General features: G+C 37.3%; 1 long non-coding RNA gene across 2 annotated transcripts in view; it reads left to right on the top strand.

The window, feature by feature from the left end:
- LOC112540885 (uncharacterized) overlaps positions 1-13,510 on the top strand; it is a 26,276-nt gene extending 12,766 nt beyond the window's left edge. For both annotated transcript variants that reach the window (XR_003084927.2, XR_015796380.1), the window contains exons 4-5: positions 9,958-10,071; positions 10,331-13,510. This is a non-coding gene — a long non-coding RNA (uncharacterized LOC112540885). The remainder of the gene's footprint in view (positions 1-9,957; positions 10,072-10,330) is intronic.

Raw genomic sequence — 13,510 nt, 5'->3', positions numbered from 1 at the left:
TGTGGCCATCCTTGCTTTTCTTGACCTCTCAGCAGCCTTCGATACCCTCAATCATGGTATCCTTCTGGACTAGCTTTGGGAGTTGGGGGTGGGCAGCACTGTGTTGTGCTGGTTCTCCTCCTTCCTCTGGGGTCAGATCCAGTCAGTTTTGATGGTGGGGGGGAAGAGATCCAGGCCGCATCTCCTACTTTGTGTGGTGCTCCAGGGCTCAGTTCTCTTTCCTCTCCTATTTAACATCTACATGAGGCCACTGGGCATATTGGTGACCCGATGGTTTGGGGTGAGGTATCATCAATATGCTGATGATTTTTATATCTCCACCCCAGGCTGCCTGAGTGATGCTGTGGGTGTCCTGTCCCAGTGCCTGGAGGCTGTAAGGGTTTGGATGGGGTGCAATGGGCTTCAATTCAACCCAAGCAAGACTGAGTGGTTTTGGGTATTTGGGCCTTCCGGTGACAAGGTTTTTCCATCATTGGTCCTTGATGGGGTGGCACTGCCCCAGATGTACCCAGTGCGCAATCTGGGGGTTCTCTTGGACTTACGGCTCCTGCTAGAAGAGCAGGTGGCAGCAGTGGCTAGGAGGGCCTTTGCACACCTTTGGGTTGTGCGCCAATTGCTGGACTGGGAGGCTTTGCTCACAGTCAATCATGCCCTTGTGACCTCTCATCTGGATTACTGCAATGTACTTCACATGGAGTTGCCCTTGAAGAGCATTCAGAAGCTTCACCTGGTACAGAATGTGGCTTCACAGATAGTAAATGGTGTCAGATATTCGACACATGTAACACTACTGCTATGTGAGCTGCATTGGTTGCCAGTGTGCTTCCAGGTGCAATTCAAAGTGCTGGTTGTCACCTTTAAAGCCCTCATGGCTTGGGACCGTGTTACCTAAGGGACCATCTTCTCCCAGTTGTTTCTCCCCATCCAACTCGGTCTGGCAGGCTGAGCATGTTACAGGTCCTGTCAGCCAAAGATTGTCAGCTGGCAGGGACTAGGAGACATGCCTTCTCTGCCATAGCCCCTGCCCTCTGGAACATTCTCCCTTCAGAGATTAGTATGACCCTGACCCCATTGGCTTTTCATAAGTCTATGAAGACCTGGTTATGTGCCTGCCAAATATATTTATTTGTATTGTTTTAATTGTTTTATGTTTTTATGATTGTACGCCACCCAGAGTCACTTGTTGAGATGGGTGGCTATAGAAATCAAATTAATAATAATAATAATAATAATAATAATAATAATAATATTAATAATAATAACCTCTCTGCTACCTAATAAAGCAGCCTGATTTTTGTGAGGCTTCCTAGCAAGTCTGAAAAAAAATGAAAGAACTCAGTCATTAAATATGGATTTCAAAGAAGCTGTCACTCTGCTTGAATGAATAGCAGAGAGGTATTGTTCTTGTATAAGGTCCAAAGTACTGCTTCTAAGTCATTCTTTATCTTTTTTTTACTATTTTAAATTCTTTTGCAGAAGAGATAATAGTTATAATTATTATAAATATTTTTTCTTCTAAAGTAAGCAAAAACATATAAAATATATTCAGCAGTTAAGCATCCCTGTTAGGAAATGATTCCAAAACTCTATTGTAAATAAATGTCCCTGTATTTTAAAAGGATTTATCTCCATAGCACCCTTTGCCTCTCCCTGAATTGTCACAGAAGCCTTTAATCTAGATGTTATACTTTCTTCAGATGTTAAATTCTCTCTTATATAAATGGAAAGTTTTCAGAGGAGTGGCCTGGAATGGTGACAAGGCAAGGCAGCAGAACAAAACATAATATATTGGGGTTGCAATTTTGTATTCATCAGTAAATGGAAATAAAATAGTTTAATTTTCTGGATTGATAAGATATACCAGCATGTAATTATTTGCAGACTTGCTGCTTTATTGTTAATACTAACATAGATGCATATTTCTTTCTCATACGGTACTCACCATTTCATTGCATAGCAATTACAGCTTTTGAAATGTATTTTTTGCAATTTTGTTTATATCAGGTTCTAAGCTTTATCAGTAAATAACAAAGGAAGGACACCAGTATATCATCCACAGACAACCAATTTGGCTCACTCAGACCGGGTTCCTTGTGGAATTTGTTAATATAATGTACAACCATTAAACTATACATCACCGGCTTGGTTTATACCTCCTGCTAATGCTAATTTGTCATCATGGCTCTTCTGAATGTCAAAAATGTTCCATTACTGACCATTTCTATTGAGGAAATACCTAGGTGGCCATGGCTGACTCTTGTTTTTGCAACTTCTAATTGTTTCACCAGTGATACATGTGACAGATGTCAACTGGTGCCATTACCTCTATTTTAGGCTACAAGTAAAAAAAAGTAACCTTTCCTGGTTTGTGAATTCGGCATTTTGTTTTCATTGTTAGTTCCTTTTATTGCTAGTGAGCAAATATTCCAATATTTTTCTCCACTAGCAATTATACTGTACCTGCTAAATTCTACAAGCCAAGTCCTCCCTGAGAAGATCACCAATTTAATTTTTGCATAAAAAAGTAAAACTCAAAATAGATGTGATCATTATTTCAAATGCATACTTCTCACCAGACATTTTTGGACTGCAGTAGATTGCCAGTTTGATAAAATTCCTGCAGAAATTGTGGTATTCTAATTTTCTTTAGCCTAACTAAAGTTTAACAGTGACTGGGGTCACACATTGCACTAAGTGATTCTACATTTACTTTTGGCTAAATGTAATGTGTGAATCCAGCCATTGTGGTTTGTTAACAATGGTTTATGGTTTAATGTGATCCAGTAGTGGCTTCAACAAACCTTGGTTAAACAAGCCAAAGTTTGATATAACGTGTAATCCATCCATATAGTACTGCAAGATACATTTCTGATATCAAAATGAGAAGGCAGCGGAAATAGATGTAAATATAGTATAAACAGCTGTAACCAGATGAAAGAAAAGTAAATAGTTTTTAAGTGTTATGCTATAGGCAACATTGCATTGACAAATAAGCTAATAATAAAAGGTTCCATGTTTTTAAAATCTGCATCTAAAAAAAATTAAATGGAACTTGAAAAAAGACAGGATCACGGCTAGCAGCCTTAAAAACCTTGTGTAGTAGCCAAAACATTTGCCAAAGGGGAAAACATAATTAATATTTTTTTCCACAAGACTACAGCCTGTCAAGCAGACTTTAGTGAGTATAGAAACCACTAGGACAATTGAACCAATTAGCTGTATTTATTTATGAAATCTAGGTGTCCATTAAGGGCACCTCCCTTCTACTTCTGCCATAGTGTGGGGTCTCCACTGTAGCACTGATTAGGTTTAAGGGGAAAAGTTGTAGATGTCTTCGCTAGCTAAAAAGCTTTGCAAGCTCTGCATCTATACTTAATCTGTTGGGCCGGCATGACCTTCTCTGATTACGGGAAGACTCTGAAGATTTCAAAGAGGAGGAAAAAAAAACTTGCTTGAGAATTACTACAAGGACAACCCTGAATAAACAATGCTTTCCTAGAAATTTCCATGCAAGGAAAATCCAGTTAGCTTTGTGTACCTGGCCATAAGAAATCACTCTGCCCTCCTCTGAGGCTTCCTTGACATCCAAACCCTTGACAAAATCAAAATCTCTTTCACTCAGACAGCTAGCCTCCTTGAAGGATTGACCTTTTAGACATTGATGGCTTCTTTGAAGAACTCTATGGTGTAAAACTGATCTGTGTTTGGAGAGCTGATAGGAGCTATCATTTTATCAGTCAAAATGAGACCAATTCATTCCATGCCCTTGAATTATGGGGCCAAAATAGTTATAAAGCGTTGTCATTCTTCTTTATGCCACCAGATAATATTATCTGCATTGTATTAGATATGTATCATAGATAGGATCCCCAAACATGGATCAAAAAGTCCATGCTACCATACATAATCATACTTCTGCAATCCCTGAGCTATATTTCTAACCCATGCAATGCTGCAGTTTGTAGAAATAAAAGTAATTTTCAGAGCAAGCGATTTTGAAATGCAGACTGCAACTACTTATGAGGAAATTAAAAATAAGTAAAGCTAAACCTGGCTCTCTTGCTGCTACATTACACTGGGGAAGGGAATCCAGTTTGTCTTGCAGCTGCTTGTATAGCTGATGTCATACTGAATCCTGATAGTCATTGCCTTAAGTACAAGTGTTTTTGAAAAGAGAGGAATCGTTTAACTGAAGAACGGTGGGTGCCAACTAATGCTATTCAAACTATTCTTACGCTTTTTATCCGTGCTTGAAGATCATGTTAATTGCAGCTTTTCTTTAAATCTCCCAAAATTCTATAAGCAAAATAGTATATAACATTGCCTCAAATCAATGGAAGTTTAGGAAAACAGTTTCTCTGAAAGTCTCTTTTTTATATATAGTTTTTATTGAAGGTTTTAACAACAATAAGAAGAACTAATACAAGCTAAAATAGAATGAAAAAGAAGAGAAAGGGAGAAAAGTAAAGAAAAAGCTAAAAGTGCAGAAAGAAAAGTAGAAAAAAGTAGAAAGAAGGAGAAAGATATAAAGCAAGATACAAAGAAGTGGCTTCCAATCTTCTTCACAGCATAGGTACAATTGTATTTTAACCTCTCACTCTAAAGTTACATCATGGCTCTCTTCTTTCTATAATTTATCCAGTCTAATCATCAAAATCATAAATCGTAATTTCTTTTTTTTTTTATGCAAAAAGTCCATAAGGGGTTTCCAGTCACCAATAAATGTAGATATTGTCTTTTCTCTGATCAAAGGAGCCAGTTTAGCCATCTCAGCAAGTTCTGTCTTCTTCACCAACCATTCCTCCATTGTAGGTAATGCAAAATCTTTCCATTTTGGGCATACAATAATCTCGCTGCATTTATCATATATAAAAACAGTATTCTGTGGCTCTTTTCTAACTGTTTATCCATCAGTCCCAGGAGGAAAAGTTCTAGTTTCAGTTGAATATTAATCTTTAAAATCCTCTGAATCACTGTATGTAGTTGAACCCAAAATTTTCTAGCTTTTTTGCACGTCCACCAAGCATGATAAAATGACCCTTCCTGTTGTTCACATTTCCAACATAAATTTGAAGTACCTTTATACATTCTGGATAATTTTTCTGGTGTCATATACCAATGGTAGATCATTTTATAAAAATTCTCCTTAAGATTATAATGTAAATTTCAATCCTTTCAAACACATATTTTCCCATTGTTCCATTTGTATATTATAACCAAAGTCTGTAGCCCACTTTATTATGCATTCTTTGACCTGTTCTTCTCCTGTTTCAAATTTCAGTGAACGTTTATACATTTTAGCAATTACATGTTCATCATTTGTACACAATTCTGTTTCAAATTTTGTCTTATATTGTTCAAGAATTCTTTTGTCTACTTTAAATCTTTCTGATAACTGTAAATTAAGAAAACCATTGACCACTATGTCCCTCTGTCATCAGTTGTTCTCCTGATTTTATTTTATATTCCCCTTGATAAAATTCTAGTATCTCATGACACGTTAACCATTTATCTTTGCCTATTATTTCTCGTCTATAAAATGCTTCTTGTGCTGAGAGCCATAAAGGTGCTTTTGGGCACAATCTGGGTTTGTATCTATTTCATATTCTCAATATGGCACATCTAAGATAATGATTTTTAAAATCTACATTAACCTTGAGTTTATTGTATCACAAGTATCCATGCCACCTAAATCTTAGGTCATGTTTTTCTAACACTAAAAGTCTGTTATTTTTCAATAACACTCATTCTTTCATCCAAACCAAACAGCAAGCTGCAAAATACAATTTCAGATTAGGTAAACCCAATCCTCCTCTTTCCTTTGCATCTTGTAGCACCTTTTATTTAACTCATGGCTTTATCTCTTGCCATACAAACTTAGATATATCTTTTTGACATTGTTTAAATGGTACATCAGTTGTCCAAACAGGTACTGTCTGAAACAAGAACATCATTCTAGTCAGAAGTTTCTCTGAAAGTCTCGATATTATGACTGTTTAAAACTCTGAATAAAATTTTTACTTGTGTATATAATGGCAAAACTGCTGAATGGAGAAATTATAACATCTTCATTCTGATTTGTTGAAATCTTTTGAAGAAGATCTCAGTGCATAAGCAGGCAGGCAAAGATGACTTTGAATCTGGATATTGTCTACTCACACTCTGTTGTTTTCAGCAGGATGCCCAGCTCCACCCATATACTTGCATAGCTAGTCCAAGCACATTTTAGGTATGACTAAGATAGATCAGAGGCCAACATTTTCCTTAAAATATTATAAATGAATATTGTTGATGTATATTTAATCTTAAGTACTAAGATTTTATCAGGCCTATGTAGATATTAGGCCTTAAATGCTAAGATTTTATCAGGCCTATGTTTGTGTAGATATCACTATAATTTGCATAGAATGCTAAAGTGTAATCCATGATTTACAAACTGCAATGGGCTGAGTCATACAATATGCTAAGCCAAAAGGAAACAAATTATACAGACTAAGCTCATGCAACATACTAAGTCATGATGTGGTTTGCTTAGTTTTGATTTAGGATGTTGTAGAAACCTAGCCACTATGGTTTATAAACTATGATTTATAGTTTACCAAGTTGTGCAAACTCAGTCAATTGTGGTTCATTGTGGGTTATTCAATAAGCTGGAGCTTAGTGCAATATACCAGCCCAGCAACAATGGTTTGGAACAATATGTGAATCCAGACTGTGTTCCTAGTAAAACCATGATCTATTGAAACAGGAACGAACCTGAGAACTCTTGCTTCTGGATTCAGAAGCTTCTGAACTCTTGCTTCTGGAACCTTGAAAACTTTGATTTGACAAATGAAGAAATCTGACAAGTGTTCTTCATCTACCTTGGTAGAAAAATATATCAGCATAAACTCTGATGACCCCACTGCTTAAATAGGATTGCTGTGTTCCCTTGATTTAGTTTGTACAGGTCATGTTAAGGGAAAAAGTCACCAGCCAGCTAAAAGCCATCTCTTAATTCCTCTCCTGGAGGCCAGTGCCCATAGCCTGGAGGGGAAGGGACATGCCTGAACCAGAATGGGTGACAAAGAGGGAACCCATGGAAAAATGATGTCCGGTTAAGGGAAAATGCTACTTTCATACTGGAAACAACTACAGACGATTTAAGACTGCTTCCTATATGGGCTAGGAACTTGATGAAGACAAAGTCATAAGGACGGCAGAACAAAAAGGTTGCTGAGGCTTGTTGATGCCATGCTTAGGGACATGAGGAAAGACACTATATACAAGCCTGAGTGGCTAAACAGGATTTCAAGGATGCATTGTCACTCTCAGCTTTATATACCTATCCTGAGAATTGTTCCATTGTTTATTACTTTGGAGGTAAGATATCTGAAACCTCATTGGAGTGGAACTGTTATTCTGTCTGCGTTAGACAATACATAATCCTAGTCAGTTTTTATATATTGCACAGGAGATAGTGAAAAATGACTCCTGAACAACCTTATGAAACCAGCCGAGCAACATAATTGTATAGCCTCAGTGTGTACTTTAGCTCATCATTTATGTTGGAAATATAAGGGAACGCTTGCCCGTCATCCTATGGCACTTGCAGATTAAACTGAAAATTGCTTTGACTCATATGCAATGTAGGTATAGTATAAAAATCTTCCCAAATAAGCTAATAATGGTGCAGAAAGTAAATTATGGTGCAGTGAACGAAGTAAAGTAATTCTATGCAGTGTGTAGAGCATTCTGGTAAAAAAAGAAATGAAGAGATGTAACTCTGATTACTAATTAGAGCTTTATGTCAAATAGCGCACGCATCACTAATCAATAGTAAGTCCCACTGAGCTCAGTAAGCCTTAGGCTGCAATTCTGTATAACACATGCTGTAATATCAGCATTTATGCTTTTCCACTGTGCCTCTGACAATTTTGACAGAACTGCACCCAATGAAGGCTCCTGCTGTCATAATCTCGGTTGATAATTCTGGTATTATTTGATAGCTACTCTCACTCGAAATAAACAGGACTGATAAATGAGGGGTTTGGAAGAATAATCACATATAGTCTAAACATGGTCATAGTAGCTGGCAGCATTTAGCTGATCCCCCAAAAGCTAAGCAGGGTTGGACCTGCTTGGATGGGAGATTGTCAGGAAGTCTCAGAGCTGTGGGATAGATTGGGAAATTAAAAAAAAAATCCAGAAGAATGTGGTGACAAATCACATCTGTGTTGCTTACAAGAAAACTATGTAGCCATCCATGTAGATTCCAGGACTCAAGCTTGATTCAAAAGAATTTTGAATCTTTATCTTTTATCTTTTAGCCTGAAACATAGCAAGGTGAGGGAGGGGATAGTGGCCCCAGCCTAGAATGACTTTGAACCCAGGTCATTCTGCTATTGCCCCCTGAAAGTGCTGTGTTGCAGTGGTCTATCAGAATTGAACAATGGTGCTGGTTTGTTCTTCTACTGTGCTGTAAATGCTTTAACTCTGTGGCCCTTACCCATCTGGCACACAGTTGAAATGGTGGAGTGATGGGATCAACTGCCCCACTGCCTCCTGAACAGAGCATGGGGAAATTTGAAAATCAGCATTTGTTGTCTATATATCTAAAAAAGGAAAGGTCAAAATTTTACATGAAAGTGCTGTTTGTGACTCAACTCCCTTTGTGATTGTATTTTAAAAAGAAAAGATTTATTCAGTTCAGATGATGACCAAATTGGGTATAGAAGAATGGGCACAGGAAGGAATTTAGAGGTGACAGAACTTCTACAGCCAGATCTGCCCCACCATGATTCTTGCCAGCTCTGAAGGGCAGAACAGGGAAGACTACTGAGTCTGAAGACTCAGTCTGCTTATCACCCACTGCACACAAAACTCAAGACAGCACTTGAGGTAGGATAGGGATGGGTAGTGAAAACAGAATTCATGCTGGTGTAGTTTTCTGGTGACTCAGGGGTAGATGGATGGATAACATTTTAACTCAGCTGTGGGGAAGGCCTGAGATGAAACCTTGTACATTTTCTTGGTTTCAGCAGGCGAGATTCAGGGATGTAATTGAATTTACACAGAACACAGTGCTTTTAAGCTTACTGATTAAAACAGAAAATTAAAATATTTCTACATTACCTTGTGGCGCATTAAAGATGAGCACAGTTATTATAATTATGGTGCAGCCAGGTGGTTTAAATGTAATCATCATAAAGAGTAGGGGACTGTAAGTGGCTGTGTGCATTATTTTAGCTATGAACACACACACACATACACACATACACATTTTGACTGTAAGAAGGTCAGACTTGCTTAAATCATAGCATTATCATGAGTACAAGAATAAAATGGCATTTTCTTCTATTCTTTGCTTTAGAAGAAACTATTTTCTTAATGACAGTAAGAATATAGAGGATAATAACATTTTAAAAATAAAAATCATTAAAATATAAGTCAGGCCAAGATGATAAACATTTGTTCATATGGAGAAGAAAGGAGACTCACTCAGTTGGATGTCATCTAATTAACAATTATGTTCCTACCTGGGTGCTCCCAACTTCTTAGAAAAGAAAGAAAGGAAATTGTAAAATGATGGGCCCTGGCATGCCCTGCCAACCAAGGTGTTGGTGTTGGGCTGTCATTCCATTACTTGCCACTTTCTCAACAACTAATTTTGGGGGTAGTCTAAGCTGTGAGATCTCACATATCGGTCCCAAGTCAAGACCTACCTGTACTATGATGCCAACTTAACCTATTTTGTTAGGCCTTGGAGCTAAATCATGCGATTTTCCTTTGCCCTCAAATGTTTACCTAATTGCTTAGGTAAGCATGAGAGTATTCTTGCTGAAAACATTTCACTATCATTAGTTCTGGAATGTATCTTATTTTTTGCAGTGAATCTTCCCCCTAAGTTGAAATAGCCTTATCTTTGTGAAATATAAGTTTGGGTTGAATTTATTTTTGATTTGTTTTTTGTTCCAGGTATTAATACAACGTGTAAGGAATAGAAGGTGCAGTCTTCTGTTTGCATGCAAAAAGTTGAAGCTGAAGAGGAATGGAGGTTAGAGTGAAAATATTAGGTTCATGATGCTACAGGTAAAAACTATTTTAATAGTTTAATAGTTTAATAGTTTTTCCTATGACATATTTGCCTCTTATTTGAAGGTATAATTTTCACATATTAATATCTTTGTAATTTTAGAGAAGATGAAGTTTTAAAATATAGCCTTGAGGGTTTTGTAATAATTCCTGTATTTTCCTTTGTTCTGAGCCCAATGGGATAAAGCTGCATAGCAATCATCTGGCAGATCCATAAAAATATACCAAGAAAATTATCTGTGTATGCTCCATGCAGGTCTCCACTTGGAAGTATTGAACATGAAGTGCAATAGGATATATGCCCAGGACAGAAGAAAATGAGATAATAGCAAATTTATTGTTAGCATTTGAAGATAGCTTAAACATTTTGGACTGCTGTCTGTCTATGTGTATGTGTGTTATTTCTTTATTTGATTCAATTTTGGCGCCACCTGATTCCAAACTGACTGTGAGCTATACACACACACAAAAATAATGACAGGAGGGAAGAGAGGGGTTGAAAAAAGTGAAGTCAAAACTAAGTCAACTGTTTAGTTCAGTTGTTCTGCAGATGGCTTGGGGTTTTTTAACACATGAACATGCACATGGTTGATTAGCTTACCAGTACTAAAGTAATGGTATCATCTTAGTATGACTATGTGTTGTTACTAATCATATATTTGGGAATGGCCACTATTAACAACATAAATATTCAGCTTATCAAATGCAGTATATATAAGTGTTTATGTATCTATACCACTATAATTCAGGATAATTATTTTATGAAAGCTTATACCATAATAAATTTGTTAGTGCTTCCAATGACACTAGACTTTATTGTTCTAAAAGATGTATTACTTTTCAGGCATATTTTTCCAGGTATCTTAAATTGATAAGTCTGCCCCACTGTCTTTTTATTACCCTTTAAAGTTGTTAGATGATTATTATTATTGCAGTTAGTGGAATTTAGACATTTTTATTGTTGTTTATTGCCCTGATCTTTGATCACATGTGGTGATCACATCAAAGACCATGACGGTTTATTTCAATTTTAATATAAATTAACAATTATAACTTCTCCAACCATTCTGTCTGTGATGAGCAGGGATTGTATTGACTGATAAATTGACATAATATTCATAGTATTCACTTTGGTTTATATAGGATTTTATGCTGTTATATAGGATTGTATGCTGCTATATATCAGTTACGTTCTGCAACGATGTTGTATAATTTACATATTATTAAAATATAGTCTTTCTACTTGTTGGCACTCTTGTGAAAAGTAATAAACCAATGACCTGAATCTGTTTGTTGATATCACACAGATGATAACTACACTTCATCTTAGTCAAAAGGCTGAGAAGATAAACCTTGGAGTCTATGCATTTCTTTTTCAGCAATTGCTGCCAGCCTAGAGAAACTATGATGTTTCTAAAATGGAAGTTTGGGCCATCAGGGAAGCCCTTCAGCACTGGCACCATCTCCTCAAAGATGCTCAATATTCTGTGGAAACTGGACAGCCTCCACCCCCCAATCTGAAGTATTTACACACACTCACAAAGTTACACAGTGCCAGGGTAGATGGGCATATTTTTTTCTTTCTTTTTTTTCTTGGTGTAACTTTTGAATCTCTTACATTCCAAGCTGATCAAACAAGCAGGCTGTGCTTTATCATGTAAGCCACAATATTTCTTACTTTACAATCCTCCCGCAATCTCTCTGCCTTGAAAACCTGCCCCTACCCCTAGCCTGTCCTGTGAGACTGTGGGAGCTGGAAAGGAGACTCCTTCCTTAACCATATAAATTTATGCTCAACAAGGCAAAGATTCTTGTTGGTATATATTCAGATAGATGACCTTCAGGTGATCTTTTTGCTTTTTTGCTCCTTTTCCTGGGGATGGGGACACATGCACCATAATGATTGGTTATGCTCCTCCTTTCTTGAGGAACGAGTATTGCAGCTCTGTCACAACTGGCCAGCTGGGCATTTTGGACTATTTAAAACTATCCATCAAATTCTTTATGACTTATGGTGGCCTTGCATTAAGACTTATGGTGGCCTTGCATTAAGCCAGATGTCAAGAATCTGGCCTGATGCTATCCTCAGATCAGGAAACCTTCTGGTATGTTACATCTCCTCCCCTCTTTGCCCCATAGGGTCTTGGGATGCAGTTTCCTTGGACTTTATAGCAGACCTACAGTTCTGACCTGTATGTATATTGCTCTGCAATATCTTGGACCCTGGATTTACTTCCCCTTGTCTCTTGCCTCTCCTCTGGATTTGTCCCTTGATAGTTTGTTTTCTGGTCTTGGTCCATGCCTGACATGTGTGGCTATGAGCATAGTCTAGCCCCAAGGTATTTTTACAAAGACTGACCCCACTTATCTCAGGCTGTCTTTTCCATTCTAGCAGTCAGCTGAGCTAGCTCCATAAAATCTCAGAAGTAACTGACTGGTTGCACTGAGAAGCATTGCCTGAACTATATATATTCTAATGATCAGCACTGTGTTCATCTTATATAAAAACCTAATATATGCTACTAAATTCATACCCTAACAATTGAAGAAGTGATTATAACTTAATTGTACAATCATATGTCTGGAACTCCAACTGGGTTTTGAGCATTGGCTCCAACCACAAATAACTGGGGTCAAGCAAGCCACCATTCAAACATTTTGCTAAGAAAGGAAGAAACAGGCACTGGAATGGATTTCTTAAAAAACATTTTGGTTCAAGGAAGGCTTTTTGAGCAATAATGTGGGGTTGTCTCCTACTCTCATTCAAGGATGTAAAACTTTCCCAAGATCTTGTTGCCTTCATTTCTTCCAAGCTGGGTTGTTTATATTACATCCATCACTAATTTCTGGTACAGAAATTTATCATTTTGTTTTTAAAAACAAACAAAACACTAACTTCCTTGAATGAGGTTGTATCTAGACATGTTGAAAATACCACCAGTGGGAACATTAAAGAATTGTGAGAAGTGTTAACATCATAATCTTTTACTTTTAGAACAAGGAAATCTTTGAAAATGAAAAGCAAGAATCACAGTAATGGTGGTTCTTCTTCTTCTTCTTCTTCTTCTTCTTCTTCTTCTTCTTCTTCTTCTTCTTCTTCTTCTTCTTCTTCTTCTTCTTCTTCTTCTTCTTCTTCTCCTCCTCCTCCTCCTCCTCCTCCTCCTCCTCCTCCCCCCCCATGATTTATTAGCCCAATTGATGACAAACTCTTAGCTCATTTCCGTGCTAGCAATTTATACTGTCTTCTAGAGGCACGCAACTATCATTGTGTCAAGATAGCAGTAATGTGGACAGGTTGTTATCACTTCAGCAATGGATGGATAATGCTATGAAGATGTTATATTAATCTCCCTGCCTTGCTGTTCAATTTCCTATAATCAACTGTACTATTTTCATTACAATAATAATAAATAGCCGCTCTGGTACAGAGGTTGGG

This window comes from Python bivittatus, unplaced genomic scaffold (genome assembly GCF_059951505.1).
Source record: "Python bivittatus isolate LINGU-HERP-01145 unplaced genomic scaffold, Pbiv_v1 ctg000330_np1212, whole genome shotgun sequence".
Taxonomy (NCBI): Eukaryota; Metazoa; Chordata; class Lepidosauria; order Squamata; family Pythonidae; genus Python; species Python bivittatus.
Note: the sequence above shows the minus strand (reverse complement) of the source record. Positions and strands in the feature narration are given on the sequence as shown.